This window comes from Camelus dromedarius, chromosome 22 (genome assembly GCF_036321535.1).
Source record: "Camelus dromedarius isolate mCamDro1 chromosome 22, mCamDro1.pat, whole genome shotgun sequence".
In the NCBI taxonomy this organism is placed as follows: Eukaryota; Metazoa; Chordata; class Mammalia; order Artiodactyla; family Camelidae; genus Camelus; species Camelus dromedarius.
In genome coordinates, this window is record NC_087457.1 from 27,501,348 (window position 1) to 27,524,974 (window position 23,627).

Sequence of the window (23,627 nt, forward strand, 5' to 3'; positions counted from 1 at the left end):
AAAAAATACCAATTTTCATTAAAATTACTTAAAACATTGTCCCAAATCTAATTTACTTAAAACCCTGTAATTGTCTTATTCAAATGGAGAAGTTTCAGTGTTGCAGTTTACCTGGGGACCATGGGGAGTTTGGCTTTGAAGGTGGCTCTCTAATGATTTGCAAGCCTCAAAAAGTCTCAGAACGGACCCATGGCAGCGGTGAAGAGCTCTGAGGTATTTTATTTTCACTCTGGCAAAGACTGACCGAGGATTAACTTCCCAGGGCCCTTTCTCCTCCTCTTAGCAGCCATTAGAGTGTATTGTTCCCTTTCCTTTTCCCCTTTTGAAATTACTTATATACATTACTCTATGGTAGTGCAAGAAGTGGTAAGGTTGGAGTCCAGACATTTAACCAAAGGAGCTCTGTTCCTGGCATTCAGAGCTGAGCATATTACAATACTGTTCTTCTCATGTTATATACTGTTGGTTCAACAGGATTTTGTGGATGGACTCTGGGAAACTTAGGTATTGTGAGGAAATGCTTTTTGAGTTCCAAGCAAACTCTTAAAATACAGATTTACATAAGTTGGGGATGGCCTTTATCTGTTTGCTTTAAATAGGTTTGGATCATCCAACTTACAACATAGGTTTTACCTGTGATTCCCACTAGTTAATAAAGAACTCACTTAAGACAGTAAAGCCATATAAATGACTTCAGGAGTCCAGCATGAAAGTAGTTGCAACAGTATATAAAAAACGCCTGCACTTTCTAATGACGACCTCACCCAAGGGATGAGTTAGTATTCATGGCCACTTGAGATTCTTTCCAACTCTATGATTCTATTACTCATTTCTAAAAATGGCCCAGTCCCAGCTGGATATTTTATAATTAAAAAATTCAGATTTATAGGAACTCTTCCAAATGTCCTGGGATATCTGACACAACAGAAGGAAAAACATGATTGAGTTCATTCCTTTATATTTATGTGATAAAGCAGACTTCTACATATCTATTACACAGGCTAAAAAGATAGTTAGTTTATGTTCTCTAAGGCAGATGCCATTATTTTAACAAAATATTGGTATAATGGAGAGAATTCTGGGTAAGATTCCAGAACTGGGTGCTAGTTCTCATTCTGCCAATACGCACATGGGTACACAGTCATATTTCTTAAACTCTTGGGGTCTTCATTTCCACATGACCTTGATAAGTCCTTCACTACTCAAAGTTATATAATTCTTCTGAACTTTAACATATGACATAGGAATTAGGCAAACTGAAAATGTGGCAATTAAGGCTTTAATTTTATTTTACAACTGTACAACTATGAAACTGGGGCATATGGTAACAGAGCTTAATACTAAACACAATAGAGATATGAAATCTCAGTTTCTTCTGGTTTTGTGAATTCACTTACACGGAAACTCAGATGCTTATCAGCAATATTCAAGAATAAAAAGTACTTACTAGGAACAGTGCTTCCAGTGGAGATTTGTACAAATAAACATAAACCTTTAAAAATCAGTCCATGGTTCTTCCAGCTAACTATGTAAAAGAAAGCCTAAAATCATCTCATCATCACTGAGTACTGATCTTTGTTTTAAATCACTTATTGGAAACATCTACACTAAGATTAGATTTTGTTTAATTCCAAAATAATTGGTGAATAGGTTTAAAACAGATAAATTCATGACTATTATTACTGGGAACAAAAAAGATATAATGTTAATAGGCTAATTAACCCCCCCACCCCAAGAATTTGTTTGTTTGTTTTCAATTTACCTAAAGGCTCCTGGGACATAATTAAAGAACTTGAGGGCATAAAGCTTAATAGAGTACTGGGAGGGGGATCTACTAAAATTAATATATCAAGTTGGGTTATTTATTCTTAAACAAATCAACGTAACTAAAAATGTTGATCCTAAAAAAGGAACGTGTATTTCCATTATCAAGAAAATTTCCAAGTAGGTGTAGACAACAAAGAACACAGTTCTGGTCAACAATAACGTACACTCGAAAAGAGGGTTGTTACGTGTCATTTTAAAGAAAAGTACAATGGAAGAGTTTCTGAGAACTTCAGGTCTTTTGAGTCATTATTAGGATTTTGTTACCCAACCCAAGTCAGCTGGTTGGCAGCAGATCACAGATTAGAGCCCACATCTCCAACACCCAGAGCATAAGTACATCTTGTCCTTATGCTACATAAAGCAGAACTCTGACCACTGTCAAACAAACTGGGGATCCCAATTCTGCAGGGAAATGAGTTAACAAAGTGATTCTCATTTTTGAAAGACGTATGAGACACAAGGTATTTAATAGATAAATGACCATGACGTTGTGCTGCACACTAGAAATTGACACATTGTAACTGACTGTACTTCAATTAAAAACAAATAAATATGAAACATGTTTATGCCTTGTATTTGTTGCCTCTGAGCTTTAAACATTTTTAAACCAGTAAACTTTTTTATACATTTAATGATTATGAGTAGTATTAGGCATTTAAGTTCTGTAGGTCAGATCATCAGCCCTTCCTCCTCCTCCTGTGCAACCTGAGAAATTCCAGAGGTCAGACGGGTCTCCCTGTCTTCCTCAGAGAGAAGTGTCTCCGTGTTCATTTCAAGGGAAAATGGTACAAATTCACATAACAGAGGGAGTAAACTGAGAATAGAGGTGAGGAAGGAGCGCCCAACCCAAATCCTCCCAGGCCAGTCATTTTTGAAATATTCCGCATGGAAGAAAATTCGGTGACAAGATTCAGATATACTTTCGTATAATAAAATACACTTGTTTTGGAAGGTCTGCCAAGTATTTGTTTAAAATGTGTATTTTTAATAAAAATCAATGATAAGTTTGAATGGTGTGTTAGCAATAAAGGAAGGAAAAAGTCGGTGATTTAAAATACATCCCCCTCCTCCAACCAGCTCCTGGCCTGAACTGGAGGGCAAACCACCCCTGGGGAAACACGTACTTCAGAAGGTGGGGGTTGAGATTCGCTCTTTTTTCATGGAGCAAAAATATCGCATCAGTTGAAGAGAAGGCTGACTGATTATCCAAAAAGGTAAGTGGATATTCTCTTATGTCTGAAAGAAAGATCTGAGTACATGACCCCCATCTGTAAACACTGCAAAACATCTGACTGGTAGGAAGTCCCTGACTCAGAACCCCTTCCCACTCTCCATGCCCACCCCGCAAAGGCACATGCTAACACTCTAATCATAACATTTGATATTTACCAGGTGAATGTTCATGGAGACGGGTTGAACCATATTTCGTTTTACTATATTCCACATACGTCCTCTCCTCCTGCAGGGGTGACCCAAAGCAGAGTGATAAGCCAGGTACCGTGTGAGCACTGAGCTGTTCCCTTGTCGGTGGCCTCCCCCTGCTACCTGGAAAGCGCCTTTCCCATATCTAATTAGCCAATAGCTGCTCTCACGGAAGGCTCTCATCCATCACTGCTTGGGAATATAATACTTTAGACTTCAGTGTATCATTTATTGTCTTGAAAGATGAAGACAAACCTCTTGAAATCCCTGACCTAGATATCTGTTCATTCTCACAGAGCAGTATTTCATGTGTTTATTAAAAGACAGTGGATTTTTAAAAACTATTTTCTGATACGTATGGATATTTCAATTTTGCAACTTAAATTGAAAGCCAGGGGTAACTCTTTGAATAAATTACAAATAAGCTTTGTTGATAATCATGAAGTTCATTTATCAAACTGCTTCTTTTTTCATTAAAAATAGTTTATAAGCTTAAAACTTACTAGGGAAATTGAGAGGTAACAGACCATATCCACATACAGTTGATCGTGACTCATAGTTACTCTATGACATTCAGTTTACAACTAGAACAACCAAAACCACGTTCTCTTAGTGCTCTGCCCATAGTAGGGCAGTCTCAATTGTTTTTTTATTTCTTTCTAGTTTTTCAAATTTTGAAAATACAAAAGAAACATTAAAAACTAAATTTTGCTTTCCCCTATGACTGAATAATAGACATGCAAAATACTATGGCTCTCTCACCGGAATTTTCCCCAATGTAAGACTCAAGAGAAAAGAAGTGTAGACCAGCTTTGGCAGATAAAATATCTTACAAGGAATAGGAGCACGAAGGAATGAGCACTCAGTTCTAACTCATCTACACCCGCTAAAGAATGGGAAAGCAAACGCTAAAGACAGCAAAGAAAACCACCTTCTACCTTCTACGCTACTTCCTTTTCCTCTGCAGTGGGTTGACAATTGTCTCCAAAATTCACGTCACCCAGAGCCTCAGCATGTGACCTTACTTGGAAATTGGGTCTTTGCAGATCTAATTAGCTAACATGAGGTCATCCAGGATCAGGGTGGGCCTAGAGCGATGCCTGGTGTCCTCACACACGATGAATGGTGAGGAGGGTAGAGCTCAGTGGTACAGCATGTGCTTAATTAGCATGCGCAAGGTCCTGGGTTCAATCCTCAGTACCCCGACTAAAAGAACTGGTAAATAAAAAAATTTTTTAAAGATGAATAAATACTACCACGAGGAAAGGATATTTTTTGGAGACACAGGGAAGATGGCCCAGTGAGACGAACATACAGGTCAGAGCAATGCAGGCACGAGCCAAAGAATGCCTGGGCCACCAGGAGCTGGAAGAGGCAAGGAAGGGCTTCCCTGGGGCCTTCAGAGCAAGCAAGGCCCGGCCGGCACCCCTGGCCTCCGTAGCTGTGAGACAACACATTTCTGTTGTTTAAAGCCGCTCCGTTTGTAATAATTTGTCACAATAGCCCTAGGAAACTGATAAACCATCAAATGCCTAAGAAACCAGCCAATGAAGAGCTACGTCTTTCTTGGGCTAGTACAATGTTTTGTTTTGTTTTGATCTGTTCTTTGGTGATTTGTATTAAAATTTGAACTAAGCCATCAGCCTAACAGCCTTAATACTACTGCTCAAAACGGCATTTATACGTTGAGTTGAACCTTCTATCACGATTCGGCTTTGTCTCTGTTCAATACAGACATGAACCCTGGGTCTACCTTTGGCCTCTAATATGAGAAACAGAAAATTTAAAAATAAAGAAATTATTTTTACAAGAAACTGGTCACTATTAATTAAAGTGCTATAAGAACTCCAGTTTTATGTACTTTCTTCCTAAACTGTATACTTATTAGTGAACTTCCGTTAATAAATCACCAATGTCGAACAGAGCAGACAGTCAACAGATATTTATCAACTTACACTGAATACTCTAGCAGCGTACTATTACTATTAAACAGCTGGGCGAGTAATTCCCAATTCTCTAAGATACCAGCAAATACATTTATTTGCCCCCAAAAACATTTTAGTATTTTATTTTAGTAACTTGTATAAAACCAGTGCAAACATTTATTTCACTCTGCTCAAGCCCTTTCCTTAAGAAAGGCTTCATTATTAGAAAATAACTTTAATGGGTTATGTAGATCATTGTACTCAACTCTCCTAAGAGTTATGAATCAATATGTCCTTCCCTGGCCTCATCTTCCCCAAAACCTCAGTGACATCATCTCAGAAATCCTGTCTCTAAAGTATGCCAAAGGACCTTCAAAGATTAAAACCTAGTTAATCTGGGCAAAAAGCATCCAAAGAATAAACACATCCAGGCAGGAGATACTGAGCACTGAGAGGAGGAGAAGCATATTTGAAAAGCTTCTAATTCAACACAAACACAAATATATTCATCTTCTTTACATACCAAATAACATCCAATAGGTACAAGGTAATAAGGTTAAAAGGCAAAAGCTAGTACTATACAGAATGATGGCTCTCTTGCAAAATCTACCTGAAAGCACATATTTCTCTAAAATCATCTTTCAGCAGCAGGAAAAGCCTGAATGTTTTTATTCTGGAATTTCAGAACGTATAAAATTCTAAATTAATACCTTGTAGAACTACACATTACTGACATATTCAGCATTAAGCCTGGTTCATATTTCAGTACTTTTAATTCATTTTGAGATTAAATTCATTGTAAAATTTTCTCTAAAAAGTTGTAAATCTGGAAAGTTACATTAGGACTGCTTTGAATCAGAGATGAATATTTCACATTTTGGAGAACTCGTATTTCATGAGCACAGTATTTCTACCTTTTATCCTCTCAACGGAGAGGGAGACATCTCTGAATCTAAAGGTTAATGATGCACTGACAATTATAAATGTTTATAAAAGTATGGTAATTTCTTGGTCTAGTTAAGAACATTTATTCCTTAATATTTTATTAATCATAGTAAGAGCCTCTATTACACTTAATGAATAGACTTTTTTTTTTCAGGGAAATACTTCCACAAGTAAAAGAGACACTTGGACTGAAGTGCCTCACCAACTATATAATTTTACTAAAATAAAGCAATATGTTGACTACAGAGGCAGTGACTGCGTAAAAGCACTGAGTACAAGTCAGACAATAATAGTGGGTCACCTCACAGTTTTTGCAATGGTTTCAAATAATAGTTCCCTTTATGCGGCATCTTATTCCAAGGTGGTCTCATGGAATCAGATAGCATATCTTTGAATTTTTTCCTTTTGCTTATAAATTGCAAATGATGAACTAGTGATTTAAATTCACAAGACTATTGCTTGGAGTAGAGAGCTGGAAAACCCTTAAACATTTCATTTCACTACTTGTTTCCACTATGACAAAAATATCAGGTACATTTCAAGTGGTCCTTTTCCAATCTGACAAAAACAATTTTAATTGCTCATATGGAACTTCTCAATAGCTTGCTTGAACCAAAAGACAGACGTGAAGGTTAAGTGGTCAGTCAACAGCTTCTGGGCTCAGACAGAGGTGTTCTGAGTACCTGTGTTTTGGAAGAGGAGGGCTACTGAAAAACAAAACAAGCAAATAAAACCTCAAAAAGAAGACACAATCTCTGATCTGGAGTTTGTCATCCTCCAAAAGCAGTAGAATAAATAACTTAACCAATTACATCTGTGTATGAAAGCAACCTACTAAGAGCTCTGTGGAGGCTGTAATGAGCATGTAAGATATGAAAGACTTTGCAATCATCTGCTAGAAGAAATGAGTTGGCAGGTTAAGAAGAGTGGTCAAGGAAGACGGAAGAAGCTATGCTAATGGAAATAGCCTGCATGACAGCTTCGCACCTCACAGTCAAAAGAACGCCAAACTGGGAGTCAGCTGCAAATGTCACTATTAGCTGTGTCAAGCCAACAAAGCCACTTCATCTTTTTCGATCTTGGTGGTCTCATTCATTCAATTTGACAAGTGTTCACTGAGCACCACCAAGTGCCAGGCCCTGTTCTGGGCTCCAGGATGCCAAATTTAACCGAAGTTCTGGCCTTTGTGAAGCTTACAATGACTCACTGTAAAATTTAAGAGTAAATAAGAAGAAGTCATGAATTGAAAATAATACCAGGAAAAGTTCATTGTTGGTTTCGCTAATTCTACTATCAATATCCCTTCTATAATTCATCGACCTGAGCCTTCCCCGAAAGTATTCTTAGTTACTGTGTTCAATGCCAAATCCTCAGTGGATCACAAATGAACATCTAAACAAATTCTTTTATCTGGGATTCAAGGTCCCCCAGGTCCTGGCTTCAACCAACTTTTCTAGCCTTATCTTCCAAATTTCTCTTTCACGAACTTCATGCTCCAAGTAGGTTATTTGGGATTTTCTCAAGTAGACCTCACACACTGCAACTTTCATGGCTATGCTCATGTGCCTCCCTCTGCCTGGAAAGCCTTCTCTCCATCACTAGTTCATAGTCCTATCCCTCCTCCCATCAGGCTCAAATATTTTCTTGACATGACACTACGACTTTAGGACAGAGATAAGATCAAGGTCGATGCCCAAGAAAGACGATTTGCCTTTTTTATACTGAAGAGGAAAGTTAATGTCAAGGAAGCTAGTGAGGAGGCTATTGTCAAATATGATAGTGATGGCATTGCAACAGGCAGATCCCCCCAAAATCTGGTTTTTAGAACCAGCACTTTATGATTACTGATTGAGGATATACGTAGATGGAGAAAAATAATCTAAATGGACTCAAAAATTACATGATTATGAACAGGATGGCAGAGCACATGCCAGGTGGTACACAGGAGGTTGTCAATAAATGCTGAGTAAACTCACTTTTTAAAATGTATGAATTTTCCTTAAGAAATCAGTAAATTTCTAAAATATGTTATAGTTAAATATTATTGATTTCTAATTTTATAGACAGAGAAAAAATTGCTACAGTAATTGTGACAGGGTACCATGACAAACTCAATGATCACTGGGTTAAAAAATGTCAGTTTAAAAAGAAATCAGTTTAACACTAATTAACAATTTTATGGATACATGTAAAATGGGTCTTTCCTCATATGTAAGGGGAGTTGGGGTTGTGTGACATATAGTACGTACAGAATAGTATCAGTATTGATTTTAGATCTCTTGCTTTATTTAAAAGAAATAAAATGTAACAGAGACGCTGAACACCTCTACCATCCCTTCCATCTCCCTCCTCTGCCTTCCTCCGGCTTCTGCAGACAACCTCCCCCCTGTGCAGGATGGTGATCGACTATCTTATCAGAGCCTAGAACTAGTTATCTCTGTTCTGGAGTGTTTCTCTCTCCACACTGCAGAGATGAATAAAATCTTCAAGTGGTCTCTTTCCAATGAGGCATCTCATCAGACTTTAAAGTACACCCTAGGCATTTAGAGGTAGGTATCTTGTTATTGCTAATTGAGATATTCCTGGAAATAGGGGCTACAGACATACTTTATAAAATATACACAAGGGGATGTTGTGGTTGCCAAGGGGGCGAGGGGTGGGAAGGGACAGACTGGGATTTTAAAATACAGAATAGATAAACAAGATTATACTGTATAGCACAGGGAAATATATACAAGATCTTATGGTAGATCACAGAGAAAAAAATGTGACAATGAAAATATATATATGTTCATGTATAACTGAAAAATTGTGCTCTACCCTGGAATTTGACACAACATTGTAAGAGGATTATAACTCAATAAAAAATGTTAAAAAATATACACAAGGGGATGTTTTTAAATGAAAAGATACTATCAACTTTCTTTCTCTAAAAATATACCTAAAAAACCTTTAATATTTAATTTTACCCATGTTCTGCCTCAACTGAGGTGGAAAGATACTGTGTTTACAATTCTACTGCCCAGCTCTTAAGAAACACAGGCACTACAGAAATGAATGAACATTACTAATGAGCATTTTAATAAACTAGGTATTTATAATGATTTCTGAGCATGAAGGTAAATAATTTTTTTTCAATTTATTAAAGACGTGTCACCTAGAGTCCCTATTTGTAACTGGAAGCATAAAAGCAAAAACTGACGTTAGCTTTCTGTATGAAATGGAATATGCACGAAATTTAGATACACTTTAAAGAAACCAAACATATTGTCATATACTCACAGGCCTCAGTATTTTGAAAAGGTCCAAGTGTTGTTTAAAATAAACAACTGTACACTAAAAACAACTATAAAGTTTCAGTTTCTAAATTCCTAAATTTAACAATTCTGCCTATTAAGGCCACCACTTGGGTTCAGTCCTTAATCTTGACACGTTGAAAGAGGCTATCACGTAATGTCACCCAAAGCTTAAAATTTTCACCCAGATGAAAATTACTGCCTTCTACAGGCCATCTCAGGAGTTATCACCTTTTTCAAATGATGTAGTCATTTCTCAATATAACACTGATATTTCCCTGTTCAAAAGTCCTCACGGAATATATTTATCTGCAGCAAATGCTCTCGCTGAGTACAGATCTCCTATTGTGAAATAGCCAAAGGTCAGTTAGTCAAACCCATGAAGGAAGGTAAACAATCAAACCAGCTAAATTGGTATTTGATCAAAATGAGGCATGTCTATATAACAATAAATATTTTTTATCTGAGTCTCAAATAAACTCAATTTCAAAAACAGTCTTGCGGGGAGGGTATCACTTAGCAGCAGAGTGTGTGCTTAGCATGCACGAGGTGCTGGGTTCAATCCCCAGAGCTGCCATTGAAACTAAGTCAGTAAGTAAATAAATAAGTAAATAAATAAATAAATAAACAAACCTAATCCCCACCCCACCCCCCAAAAAAATAGTTTCAAAAAAGTTTCAGTCAAGGTACTATGATGGAACTTGGGAACAGTAATTATTCATAATGAGAACAACTGCCTTCATCTTCAGAATCTCTATTACAACCAGAGAAAAATGCAGCGAACATACACAGTCCACAGCGCATTAACCATATCCTTGCAAGCCGGTGAGGAAGGATGCTCCTTTCCTAGAGCTCCTGTGCAGAGGATGCCTTCTCTCCTTTTGCCTCCACCAAGCAGGACTAACCAGAAAGGCAGCAGAGAGCCCCAGTCTCCCTAACCAATGCCACCCTCACACAAAATGCAAACATAATGCACAGACGCAGGACATATATATTAAAATGAGCTAACCCAGCAGCATAAAATGTAAAAAATACTGTAGATTTTATTGTGCAAGCTATATTTTATTACCATTTATAGTCTTTTTTTTTTAAATTTCCCCAAGGTTTTTGAATCAGCTGAAGAAATTCTACAGGACCTCTATCAAAAGTCCGTATCTACTGACACCACTGATTGGTTTACTTCCCTCCTTTCACAGGTACAAGTCAGAAGTCCAGCAACTTTTGCAAGGTCACACCACCAGATAACAGTTTAAACGCTTAATTTATTTGACTTCTTAAGCAGGAGTTCTCAGCAGACCAAAACTTAAAAAAAAAAAAAAAAAAAAAAAAGAAAGAAAAGAAAAGACCACCAGATTAGCCACGGGCACAAAGGAGTAAACACAAACATAATTTATCATTTTGCCAGGTTCAATAAATACAATTTGATGTGTTAATAGCTTTTAATAATAAAGCCATCAGCTATCAATTAAATAAACAAACCATTAAATAGGGACTAGAAGTGTCAATAAAAGCATAATCTACTGATTTTCTAATCAATGATGCTAACCATTGCTGGGTATGAATCAGGGAGTGAACATTTGCCATACCATAGACGATCATTTATGATCATGGTTCACTAAAAAAATTAAAAACCTAAAGATTAAAAAGTGTATAATACCGAACACATACTCCCTCAATAAGCACTTGTTGATAAATTACATGATTCGCTTTGGACAAACATGGAAATATTTGTAACATTCAATGGGGACAGTATTTATGAAAGGTTGCCTACTGGCCCAATTCTATTGTACAACAGTAAAGAGAATATTTACGTAACATAAGCAAAGTTAGGACCAAAGTCAGAACGAAACCTAATTTGACACTTAACTGGAGGCAGAATTCAGTAATTAAGAATGGTATAAATTTGAGATTGACAGCAACCTGCCTTTTTATTTTAGTAGTTGAATCACCTTACGCAAATCACTTAATCTCTTCAAGCCTCAATTTTCTCATCTATAAAATAGGGAGTAAGGGTATTTACTTCATAAACCAGCTGCTACATATTAGGTGTTTTACGGTATCATAATAACTTTTCTTAATGCCAAAAGTGCTCTGGAAGTCAGGGGCTAGGTCTGGTTACTTCTTAGTGGAGGGGCACGGTGATCTCTGTTCATTTCCAAGGGAGACCAGGAGTGCGTCTCTAGGCACTGCTCCATCCCTAACTAGCAACTTCTTTACCTCTTCCATGCTTCAGTTTCCCCATCTTTAAAATGGAGATTATAAGAGTACTTAACTCCATGAGTTAAAACTCTCATTCCGAAGATGAGAGGAAATATTATCCACATAATGGGATCAGCACAGAAACCAGGACTAAGTAAATACTTAAAAAATAAAATGTTGGCTACTATTAGACCTTGCTTCTTCACCTAAAAAGGTGTGGTCTTGGGGGAGGTGGGTCTAGCTCAATGGTAGAGCACAGGCTTAACATTCATGAGGTCCTGGGTTCAATCCCCAGGACCTCTGACAACAACAAAATGTTTAAAAGGTTAAAAAAAAAAAAAGTGTAGTCTAGACTAGGTGATCCTGAAGATTCTCTTCAGTTCCAAAAATTCCTAATTCTATTCACTTTCATAGAAGTCAATAAAATTGGTTTTCTAAATTTTGTGAGCTTTTTGTTCTCAAGGTCAACTTAGATGGGGCAAGAGGGTGGAAATACGAAGTCTCTTCTCTGTCCTTCTGGTACGCCTCCCCTGTTAACCTTCCGGTAACAAAAATATCGTATTAAATCCTCCCTGGCTTACTCATCCAAAAGAGAGTCTCATGAGGTTTAACAGTTAATGAAATTAGAATCACAAGTATTTTATCAATGTGTTTAAGTTACAAATGTATCTATGCATGCAATTTTAGCATTTTTTTCTTACTCAAATTTAGTGTTACAGTTCATTGAATGACTGGCTTCCTTTAAATTCGTTAATTATGGAAATTAACATTTTGCTTCACTCAAACACCTAACACCTGACTGGAACTTAGCTAAATGTCACCTGACCACTAATGCAAAGACATGAAGGTATCAGGCCAAAAAGGCTTCCGAAAGGCCAAAACTAATAAAGCTAATAAAATTAGTTCTGAGAAGACTCTTTGCTCAGAGCCTTTCTATTGCTATTTTATGCAAAAAAATACAACAAAACAATCTTGGCTGTTTGATGACACACAGAGTAATAAGAAGCAAAAGTTGACAGCATCACAAGGGAAGAAAATGAAAAACCTATGTAAACATTTGTGCCTGTACTTGAATTGCACACGTCATTAAAAACTCTCAGAAGGAGTGTGGTACATCAAACATGCCTGCAATCACACAGCCCTGTGTCCAGATCACTGCTTCCCCATGTTACGCCTGTGTCACGCTGGGCTTAACGCCTCTGTGTAACAACCTGCCCCTCAGTAAAACGGAGGAATCCCTTCTAAAAGGGAGTTAGTGAGAATACAGTGAAATGATACGTAGAAAACATTTTGCACAATTTAAGGGCTCAGAAATGACAGGTAATAGTACCACATGGCCTTACACTGGGGCCACTTGGCCCTCAACAGCTTCTGAGAAAATTACCATCATTGCACAGAACAGAACAACTGATGTTCATGATGATGCCCTTCCATGACCAAGAAGTTAAACTGTATTTAAAATGCTCCTTCAGTAAGCAGTCCGACAAGCACTGACTGAATAACTACTATTTTTCTCCGCATTGTGCTTAGTGGGAGTAGGTAAGAAAGAGTAAGACACAGTTGTGACCTGAGAGAACTTGTCCCCGGAGAATTGTGAACAAACGATTACAGCGCACCGCGCGCAGGGCTGGAACAGAGACGGCGCGGAGCTGCAGCCGGCCCGGCCCCGAGGCGTCACAGAAGACACGCCGCGCACGGAGGCCCCTGAAAGAGGTGCGGGGGGTAAGCGAGGGCCTAAATGGCACCGACCAGGTGAGAAGGCTGAAGCACGGACGGAGGCACAAGCGGAAAAGAGACAAGGAGGCGCGCGGGGGGGGGGGGGGGTGTCATAAAGCACCTGATAAAACGAACTAAGGAATTTGGATTCGATCCAGAGGACATGAAGAAGATTTTATGCAGCGACGTGCCTGCTCAGAATTATGATTCAGAACGACAAACTGGGATGACACTGCGGAGGCTGGATTAAAGGAGAGACAGACAGAAGGCAGGGAAACCAGGTGAGAAGGCGAACGAAACCATTTAAGCGTGAGATGGAAAGAGCCTGAACTCAGGCCTTGACTGAGAACAGGGCAGGGGGAGGCGGCGGGGGTGGGGGGAGATAATTCATTTTAAACACATTTCAATCCCCTATGTTTGTTCTTTAAATCAAAAGTCCTGAAAGGAATAAATCCTTTGTGATCGAGAAAATCTGACTTGCCTGACGGTCCTATTTTTGGTGACTCTGAGTTCCTTGCATTTTAGTGTTACATAATTCATAGCTCTGAAAAAGTTTGAAATAATACCCTAGAAATTTTGATAAGGGGCCAACATTTTTTCTTCCTTATGATAAGATCTGTGCTTAGTTCTGGTTAATTGTAATAAAAAAGAATTCAGCAAAAAAAGGTAGAGCGTAAGCTCCAATCAGTAACGTTTGGCGGCTGTGCTTAGGAAAACAATCTTGTATGCAGCACTTAATTGCTTTAACTGGAGTTTCCAGAAAGGTTAGATCTTGTACCGTGTTTAATAAAACTCTTCCCATGGTTGAACACTACTTGTTCAAATATTTAAGTAAGAATTCCATTTTAATGGAGTTGACATAAAACACATCGCAAGGAAAATATTGGCCACAAAGTTACGAAATGCAAACTGTAAATCTTCCGGTTCTGTCTTACCTTTTTAAGGGAAGTGATGGCTAGAAGAGCAGCATCAGAAGCACTGAAACGTGAGTAACCCTCAGGTAAACGTACTTAGGCACTTGTTAAACATTATTCCCACTTCTAAAATTGAGGTTAGCAAGTCTCTCCTCTTAATAGCTGAAAAACAGTTTGAAAAGTAGCAGAATAGCAGCTTCTTTGCAAAGAGACTAATTGTCGTATCATTAAAAGATCCTCAAAAGCAAATACAGAATGGTCAGCCTGCCTGATCACCTTAATATTTAATGACGGAATATCTCCAGATATATCCATGCATGAAAAGAACGCTGGAAGGGAAAGCTACTATCAACTGAAAAGAAACTGATTTTTAATTTTCCCCTTCACTCTGATAACCTGCAATCAGAGGCAATGATATTTGAAAACAAAGAGAAGCAGATATGATAGTGGTTTGTTCAGATCTGTCAGCGATAAAACAAGCAGGAGAGGCTGCCATCAAAAGCCAAATGGCTTCTTCCACCTCCATCAAGGTCACTCGACTGATGATGGGCTCAGTAAGATGATAATGCATTTAACCACTTTCCCTGCATCTGACTTCGACCTCACAAATCCAAATGGCCTTGTTTAACTACCCTGGCCTTTCAGTTTCCCTGAGCAAAGATAATTAAGGAGATGTACTGCCCCCTACTATCACAGGAATTGAAAGGCAAATAAACTTTTAAGAGCACAGCCAGATGTCGACTCCACTAATGTACAACTTTTAAGCAGGAGGTAAAATGAAATAATGGTTAAATAATTACAAAAGGTTAACAGTGTTCAATTTGTTATATACGATAATTTTGTTTTATTTAAAAGGAAAAGCATAAAAAGAGTTCCAACTACATTTTACAGGTCTCTAGACAGCAGGTCCTCTCTCCGTCTGCCAGAAATAGTTTAAGAATATGGAAAAAAGGTGCTGCACAGAAACTAACATGAAAAAAAAAAAAGAGAAACTCCCACACATTATTTTAATTTTTAAAAATTTCAGGTTATTACATTTAAATAGAGAAAACTGAAGTGACGTTCTGCATGAATTCTGTATTACTTATTTGGGTATGCGTTATGATCCATTCTGCCTTCTAAATGCACAAAACAAGACTTTTATGTGAAACAGTACTTAATTTTAAGAGAGGGGGATAATAAGACTGCAGAGAGAAACTCTTCTTCTTTTAAATACTACAGTAGGTGGTTTCCCAGATCTGTTTAGATATGATGTGCCCTCAGATGTTTGTGTGTCCTTTTCAATTGTCATTCTTCCCTTGTGCATGAGTTTTACCATCAATAACATCTTCGGTAGATAACTGTTTCTGGGATACCAGAGAGGAAGCTGTTTTCCCCCTACTGCAGTAAAAAAGTAAGAGTAGACATTTCAAAACTTAAAACACACAGGATTTGTAACTAAACAGCTAGGCTTGTAGTTAAAATCAACATATAAACACCAATTTTAAAACAACTGGTTTCTTAAATACTAACATATATACCATTTCAAGCCTGCTAAAAATATACAGAATTCAAACCATTTCTACACATCACAATGTTATTCTCTATGGGGAAAAACTGATTTTGACATGTCTAAAAACAAACAACACAATTCCAAAACTAAGAGTTCAACTCGAAAGGTCTTAGACATCAATGAGTGTTACGATACATAACTTTTCCCTCTACACCAAACTACAATAAAAAAAAAGGCACACAGATCTCATTTATTTTGTATCATCGATTACTGTAGATATCTGTAATGCCCATCTGATGAAACTAAATATAATGAATGCCTGTTGTAAAATATCTCTATTGAAGAAGGAATTAAGTGTTATTTCGGCTTTCAAATATTCAGTGTCTGAGGGCATGGAATCATGTCGTATATAACCATGTAAGAGTGACAACTCACTATCTATGTTTGTGTGCTTTCGACTTGTCCAGATCAATGTGACAGAGCAAACATCTTGCTAATAATCCTAATCTAAACCTGTGGGGACCCTCTAACTCCTCTCCTTCTCCATTCAATTCTTTCTCTCTGCTAGGAAGTTCCATAACTTACATCTGTGACTGTTTTTGGATTAGTTTAGAACCCGGTCACTGGAAGATCTAACTCATTAAACACTCAATAGTTGTAGCTTAGACACTTAGTCCTAACTATGTAGACTCCCTGGTCCAACCCAGAAGGCTATAGTTTACTCTACATTAAAAAAACAAAAACAAATACAAAAACAAAAAACCCTGCTGCCTCTAATTGACTTATTTACTTTCTCACTTCAACATGTCACTCTGTCTCCTTCATGGGACCAAATTCACAACATCCAAACATCCTTAAGGAAAAATATCCTACTTTTCAAGTGTTTAGTGCTGAAGAACTCATATCTAGGATGAAACAGAATAATTACAACCATACTTTAGTTTAAACTACATACATATGTCTGCCTGTAGTATACATCTATATATTGGCACAAAGAAAGAGTAAGAAATCCAGCGTAAAGCAGTCATTTACTATATTGGTGTAAAAATTTAACTTTTTTATAATGAGAGAAAAGTTAATTAAAAATTACTCATTTAGACAGCAATTTAAAACAAATACAATGCCCTATATTTAGCATTTACATTTGCATTGTGAGAAAGGTGGCTTGTAAAAATCTTCATTCACAATTGTTTAGTTCAAGTCTAGAAAACAAAATAAATTATAAACATGAAGAGACTGATGTTCTAAAGCCCAATCTCTTAATTGCTGATCAGAGCTGAAAATAGATCTTTTTTCTCCACTAATTGAATGAGTCTTGTTAAACCTTTTGAAATGCACTTTAGAAAATGCAAGAATACAGCTTAGAACAGGTTCTTTAATTTGGGTCATTTTCTGTTACTTGCAGTGGTGATGGGTGCTTAGCAACGCTGTTCTGGTGGCCCTTTTAAGGAAATGAATACCTGGAATACAGCATTTTAATCTCTTTTATGGCATTAATTATCAAGATCACTGCGTTCAGACAGTGCCTCCTTTGCCACTTCCCTACATTATGAAAGAAAGGAGTCCCGTGATAAATTGACTACGTTATTTCAGATGACAGCAGAGCCTGTGCACCCCCCTTACCAAGTAAAAGAATGCAAGGACATAAAAACTAACAGTAAACAGAAGTCACAGAAAGGGTGAGTTTAAATGTTTAGACAAGGATCCTACACTGAAAATCAGTGTTCAGACGCCTATAAGAGTCCACTGGAAGTCACTTTTCTCTTTCTAAATCTTTGAGAAAAATTAAATTCTGTTATGCCACACACCAGGCCACTGATAGCTCAGAAACGTGATGCAACAACCGAAATGTAGTAAGATGTTATTTGGGAGTTAAAGATGTGCTCCATCTTTTCAATACTGAATTTAGAAAGGACTTTTACATGAGACACGTTTGCAAGAACGTCATTTAAATCATGATCAAGTTATTCACTTCATATTTATTTTAATGTGCTCAAAGGATTAACTCCCAGGAAGACAAGGAAGCCAGGTAAAGTACAGAGCCGCCAAGTAGTTGTGAAGAAACCAAACTGCCATGTTATGCTCTGTGAATATGACCATTCACATCTTACTAATAATCAGCAAAAACAGTTTTAAGAAAGTAGTCATTAAAAATGCCTGGAATACTGCCTTCTATTTTTTTTTTTTTCTGATCTCAGTTATCGTTGGTAGAAGTGCAGCTCTTCTAACTTTTCCCTCATAATTACACAATTCATTTTAGATTTCATGTCCTAAAGGAGGAAGGTGAGCTCTTATATATCACATCATCATCCTTCTCAATCTTCACAGCTAATAAGAGATCAAGGGAATCCCTCTTTGTCTAGAATGTATCCTAATTTCAGGCTTTAATGGCCAGTTTTTTAAAGCTTTCCACACTTTGCCTCCAAAGATTAGAAAGGAACCAGGCTAACAAATTGAGATCACATTTTTTGAAGTTTCAGTCTATGGATTAATGTATAATCAGCATCTCTTTCAATGAAACATACTTCACACTTGATCTCACATTTATCATCGAACTGTGTACAATCACAGCATAAAATGGGAGAATATCATCATTTCTCAAGTTTTTGAACCTCTTAAAACAGATGGACTCTACCCGGGGTTTGGGGGTTTTGAACCGTACAGCTGCATTTTAGTGCCTGGGAATCCGCCGAAAGAACAAAACGCGTGGCCCAGACAGTGTAGACTGCACTAAAATATTCTCCTACGGGGAGAGAGGCTTAGTAAGTTAGCTCTATTTCTAAAATGCCTTCTCTGGATATTTTCAATCCTTTCTTAAGGGCTACTTTATCAATTAGCACACAGAGGTCTCTGGATGGCTCTCTGAAACATCTAAAACCAGAGAACAAAAGGTTTATTTTAAAAATGAAAACCTTGGCTTGTACAACTCCAGACGTGAATCTGCTTTCAATTACTGAAAGTATTTCCACTTCAGTGGAAAGGGATCAAATCTTCAACTACACCGTCTTAAGGCACCGAATTTGATTATACTAAGCTTTCAGGAGACAGAATGACTTTGTGACACAAGCACACATATTCTGTACGTATCATTTAGGAGATATTCCAGAGAGAGATGCCAGCACAGTGGGAGGGAGGGAATGTGACTTATTCTGAGAGCTGCCAAGGAGCTTTGTTTTATTTTATTAAAATGCACACATACATGGTAAAATGATTTTTACTTTAGTAGGCAATGGGCAAGTTTTCCCAAATCGTTCCCAACTATTCCTCCCACAGGAGTAACCTGCATCGAAACAACGGTAAAGTTGGATTTCTTTCAGAGACACTCTCCTGGCAAAAAAAACCAAAAAACAAAAAAAAAAACCCACCAAAACCATCACACGCTAAGTATTTCGCAGGAGAAAAACTGCTCTTTTAATTATTAGCCAGATTGTTTAGTGCCTTTCCCCCCATTAAGCAATCGGCATGACGGATTTCAGTTCGTGAAAGCAAAGGGCTGATTTCAGCTCAACGCAGATTTTGGAACCTAACAGACATAAATTACCCCAAATCACGCCAGCTGAAGATGTGCTCCCAACGAATGCAACACGACACATCGCAGAAGTCCCCGAATGCAGGAGAAAGCCAGCTTTACCTCATGGGCGAGGACCGTACACTACTCATAAAATATCCACTAATTAAAAATACCGGGAACAAAAGACTCCATTCTCCCCGCGGCTACCTGCACCGCTCCGAGTGCCGAAGAGTCCTCGAGAAAGTTCAGCCGTCACCTCCTCCCAGTCCTTAAAGGTGGCCCCTCAGGGGTTAAAAAGCCAGCGCATTTCAGATGCTAATGTTGCCCGGGGGCCGAGGCTAGCCGGCGCGGAGCCTCCTCCCGTCCCGCCACCGCCGGGGAGGAGAGCGGGGCCGCCGCCGCCGCCGCCGCCGCCGCCGCCGCGGTCCCCGAGCGCGAGCGAGCGACCCGCCGCGAGGGGAGCCGCCCAGGCCGCGGAGCCGCCGCCGCCGCCGCCGCTCACCCACCTTGCCGCGGCGCGCCCTCGCTGTGGCCGTGCGGAGCCGAGCCCGGCGCTGCCAAGTTGCCTCGGTCTGGAGCGTATCATGTTACAGCGCCGGGCCCGGGGCTCCGGCTGCGAGCGGCAGCCAGACATGATAGGCTGAGGCTCCCGTGTTTACACCCGGCCGCGGAGGGGGCGGTGGCGGCGCTTAACCCCTTCGCGCCGGGCCCGCGCCCCGCCGCCCGGGCTCCCGGCCGCCGCCCCCTGACCCCCTTCCACATACACACACGCGCACACACGCATGCACACGCACGCACGCGCGGGCCGGGGCATTTCCACGGCCGTGCCCCACACCACGAGTGGGAAAACTGCACCCCAAACTGCTTCCAGGCATGCTCTGAAAGGACCCCGATCCGAGGTATTCCGCACACACGCGCGCGCGCGCACACGCAAGCCATCCAACATCCATATTCCCTCATGGGGTTGTTCAGGTTGCTGTAGATTTTTCCAAATAGGTTTTCTCAGGAAGCACGACTTCGTTGTGCTCACAAAAGAACCTCTTTCCCAGCCCATGAATGAATCCCGACCCCTGATCCGCCACCATTCAAGCCTCACACGGCTGCGGTGTGGACTTCATCCGAACGCGAGTGGTGGCCACACGCCCCCTTCGTCGCAGCGGAACTAAGTCCTCGAGCTGGCGGGACACGCGGCTCGGGGAAGGTGGGCAGGCGGGGGTCCAGGCGGCGGGAGGGGTCGCCGAGGGGGCCTGGAGTCCAGCTGCGGCGGGCGCGCGCGGCGTGTGTGTGTGTGTGTGTGTGTGTGTGTGTGTGTGTGTGTGTGTGTGTCGCTTGGGAACCGCAGCGGGGACGGGCTCAGCCCGGCTTCCCCCTCGGCCGGGGCTGCCGAGGCCACCCGAGTCGCCCCGGGGCCCACGGGCGGGTGGCGTGGCTGCTCGGCGCCCCGCCCGTGCCCGCCGCGGTCCTGGACCCGCAGCAACGCCAGCGGGAGAGCCGGGCCCGCACCGCGGGGAGGGAAGAAGGTGCCTGGGGCAGGAGGCATGTGCTGAGCGGTCTGAGCTAACTCTGCACGATGTGCCAGCACCAGACAGCCCAGATCTGGAAGAGCTAATGTGGGGGTCTAACTAGCCTTACTTTCAAATGCAAGATACTTCACTATCACAAGCTCTTACATTTTTTTTTTTTAATGTCCTTTTTTCTCCCTCCAGATCCACTTTCATCATTATTTTTTTACATCGCCTCCAGGCCAACGTCCCTCTTTCCTTAAATTTCTTTCTTCTAGAACATTCCATCCCCTTCAGCTTCTTCCTCCATTAAAGTGAGACTGGAATGACTGGATGTTCATGAATTTTCAGATGCACTCGTGTTTTCTTCCAATTCCTCCAAACCCCTCAAGTCTTTTTATGAATAAAGAAACGAAGAAAACAAGAAGCACTTTACATTACAATACAGGTATCAATCAGCATATCTTTACATCATTAGCTGTCCTTCCACATTTTAACTATCATCTAAAAATAGTAAACCAAAAAATGAATACTTAAAGGATCAGTGTTTTCCCTTCATTTATCAATCAGATCCAAGGAAGATTATATTCTTTGTTCATTTCCATGACTCAACAACAGTAATTTCATTTTCCTCCCTAGATTATCTTTACCTTTGGTCACTTTTTACCCGTGATGCTACAGCGATGTGAATACAGCTGGTCTACCTCTTGGTGGCTACTTTTCCAGTTTTCATTACCATCTAACACATCCATCGTCGTTCATGCAAATGTCTGATGTTGCTCAGCGTTTAAGCAAAGTCTCTGCACCTTCCTGTTCTTTTCTCTCCGTAATAATGGCTCTTCTAAAATCCTGCCTCAATCACGTTCTATCACATGATTATCACAAACCTCCGGCCTAGTCTTCCCCGAATGATCAATATATCCACTCTTTAATTAGGACATCATTAAGATATCAGAGAAATTATTTAAACATTCCGTTGACACAGTCTAAATTTCAAAGTTATTTCAAGGTTTTGAAATTCTCTTCAGTAAAATTGGGTCAAAAAATAGAACAATAGATATTTTGTGGGGCATCGAAAGACTTATAAGTTCTTAAACAAATACCTTCCTAAGTCATAATATTTTGAAAAGGAGCCTTTCACGAATCACTGCAATGTGTGTAACTCTTCGCGGGGGTGGGGAGGGTTGCCTGAAGTAATCAACACTGTATTTAGGCTGGGGTATGAAGAAGATGTATTCAGTTGGAATGTCAGAAGAATTAAATAGGTAAAACCCTGCACATTTACAATTTGCCAGGACCCAGGGGCTTGCGTAGGCTTCAGAGACGTACCTCTGGATTTTTGATTACACAAGTTAGCAGATTCGGATTTGGACTAGACCATTAGAAGACAGGAAAATGAACACTTTAATTGAGGAAAGAAATATTTTAAAATCTTAAATCACCGCTTGGGTCAAGATGAATCTCAAGAAGACTTATATTTGGCACGCTCATTTCCCCAGACAAATGCTATGTAAATTGGTCACTGATGGATAGCATTTATTAAAATTCCAACTTCAAATGCTAATTAAACCATGCCTGTCTATAAATATCAGATACAGGTTAGGTAAATTTTTATATTGGACTGTGGTGGAATATTCTACATGTATATCTAGTTCTACCTTTTCTGAACACAAAATTAATTATTTTCAAATTGGACAAAGACATTATGCCTTGAGAATGAGCAAGGGCTGAGTCTGAACACAGCTGAGACGCGGCAGTGGCAGCCCACGGGAAGGAGAGGGAGACACATGGTTTTAAACAGGTTCTATCGCTGAAAAGTGAAGAATGGTTTCCACATATACCTTCCCAAGAAGGGAGACAAGGTTTTGTTGCCATGCCCATCCATACATTCAGTTACTGCCATCTTTTAAATATAGGAATCCACAAAAGAGTCCTGTAGCGAAATATAATAAGGCACACATTAAACTTCTATTTTCATCTACTAGAGTTTGCCATATTGATGCTGTCAGGAATAATTAGCATTATGGATACTGCCTTCTATAACTTAAGCATTGCTTGTCTGAGGTCTGCAGAATTCCCCTCAGTTCCCTGAGCAGACACCATCAAATACGTTGAATTATGTGGCTATTTTATGTTGTGAATAAATAACCACATGGAATCCTACTCGTGCTGTTAAATGAATTTTACTTATAACTGAATTCAGTTCTTTAGGCATAAAAGCCTAATGACTGTGCACCACAAGGAAGATTTTTAAAAATGCATGAACCAAATCAAATCAAAGCAAATTGTATTTAAAAAAAAAGTCCACGAGTGAGCTGTTACTTCAAATCGGCACCAACTTAGCTTTAATATTAAGAGTTCTTCTGACCTCTCTCTGCTTAGGCCAGAAACCTTGAAGAAAAAGCAGAATTTATCCAAAACTGGGATGATCATCTTCTTGCTACTGCTTAAGCACCAAATCCGTACTGGCAGAGATGCTCATACAGAGTCATAATCCTTTTCAGCTATGTTAAATAAGTGGACACGAGCAAAGCTAATATTGAGCACTTCTTATGACCGTCACTATATCGAGCTTTGGACATGTACCATTTTTATTAATTCTCAAAGGTTCCAGTGAGAAAGTAATATTATCATCCCATCTTACAGATGAGGAAACCAACACTTAAAGAGGCTAATCATGGCTCACATAGTTACAGAGTGCCAGAGACTAAGCTCAGCCCCAGGTCCTGAATCTGACACTTACACCGTTTCACTAAATATTTAGTATCAACTCAATGGTAAAAACTGGCATTAGGAGTGGTGTTCACTTTCTAAATAAAATATGTCAGGATAAACCACACCAAAGATTTGAAAACATAATATTCCACTTTCAAAATTG

The 23,627-nt window shown here is 39.5% G+C and overlaps 1 protein-coding gene across 5 annotated transcripts in view; it reads right to left on the reverse strand.

Moving 5' to 3' along the window:
• Nucleotides 1-23,627, reverse strand: part of TENM3 (teneurin transmembrane protein 3) — a 2,090,952-nt gene that overhangs the window by 267,188 nt on the left and 1,800,137 nt on the right. The window contains exon 1 of one of the 5 annotated variants that reach the window (XM_064477581.1): nt 19,754-19,808. The exons of 3 other annotated variants lie outside the window; for them this stretch is intronic. The gene's annotated coding sequence lies outside the window, so the exon portion shown is untranslated. Of the gene's footprint in view, nt 1-19,454; nt 19,528-19,753; nt 19,809-23,627 lie in introns of those variants that run through there. One more of the 5 variants, XM_064477580.1, reaches the window with a different exon arrangement.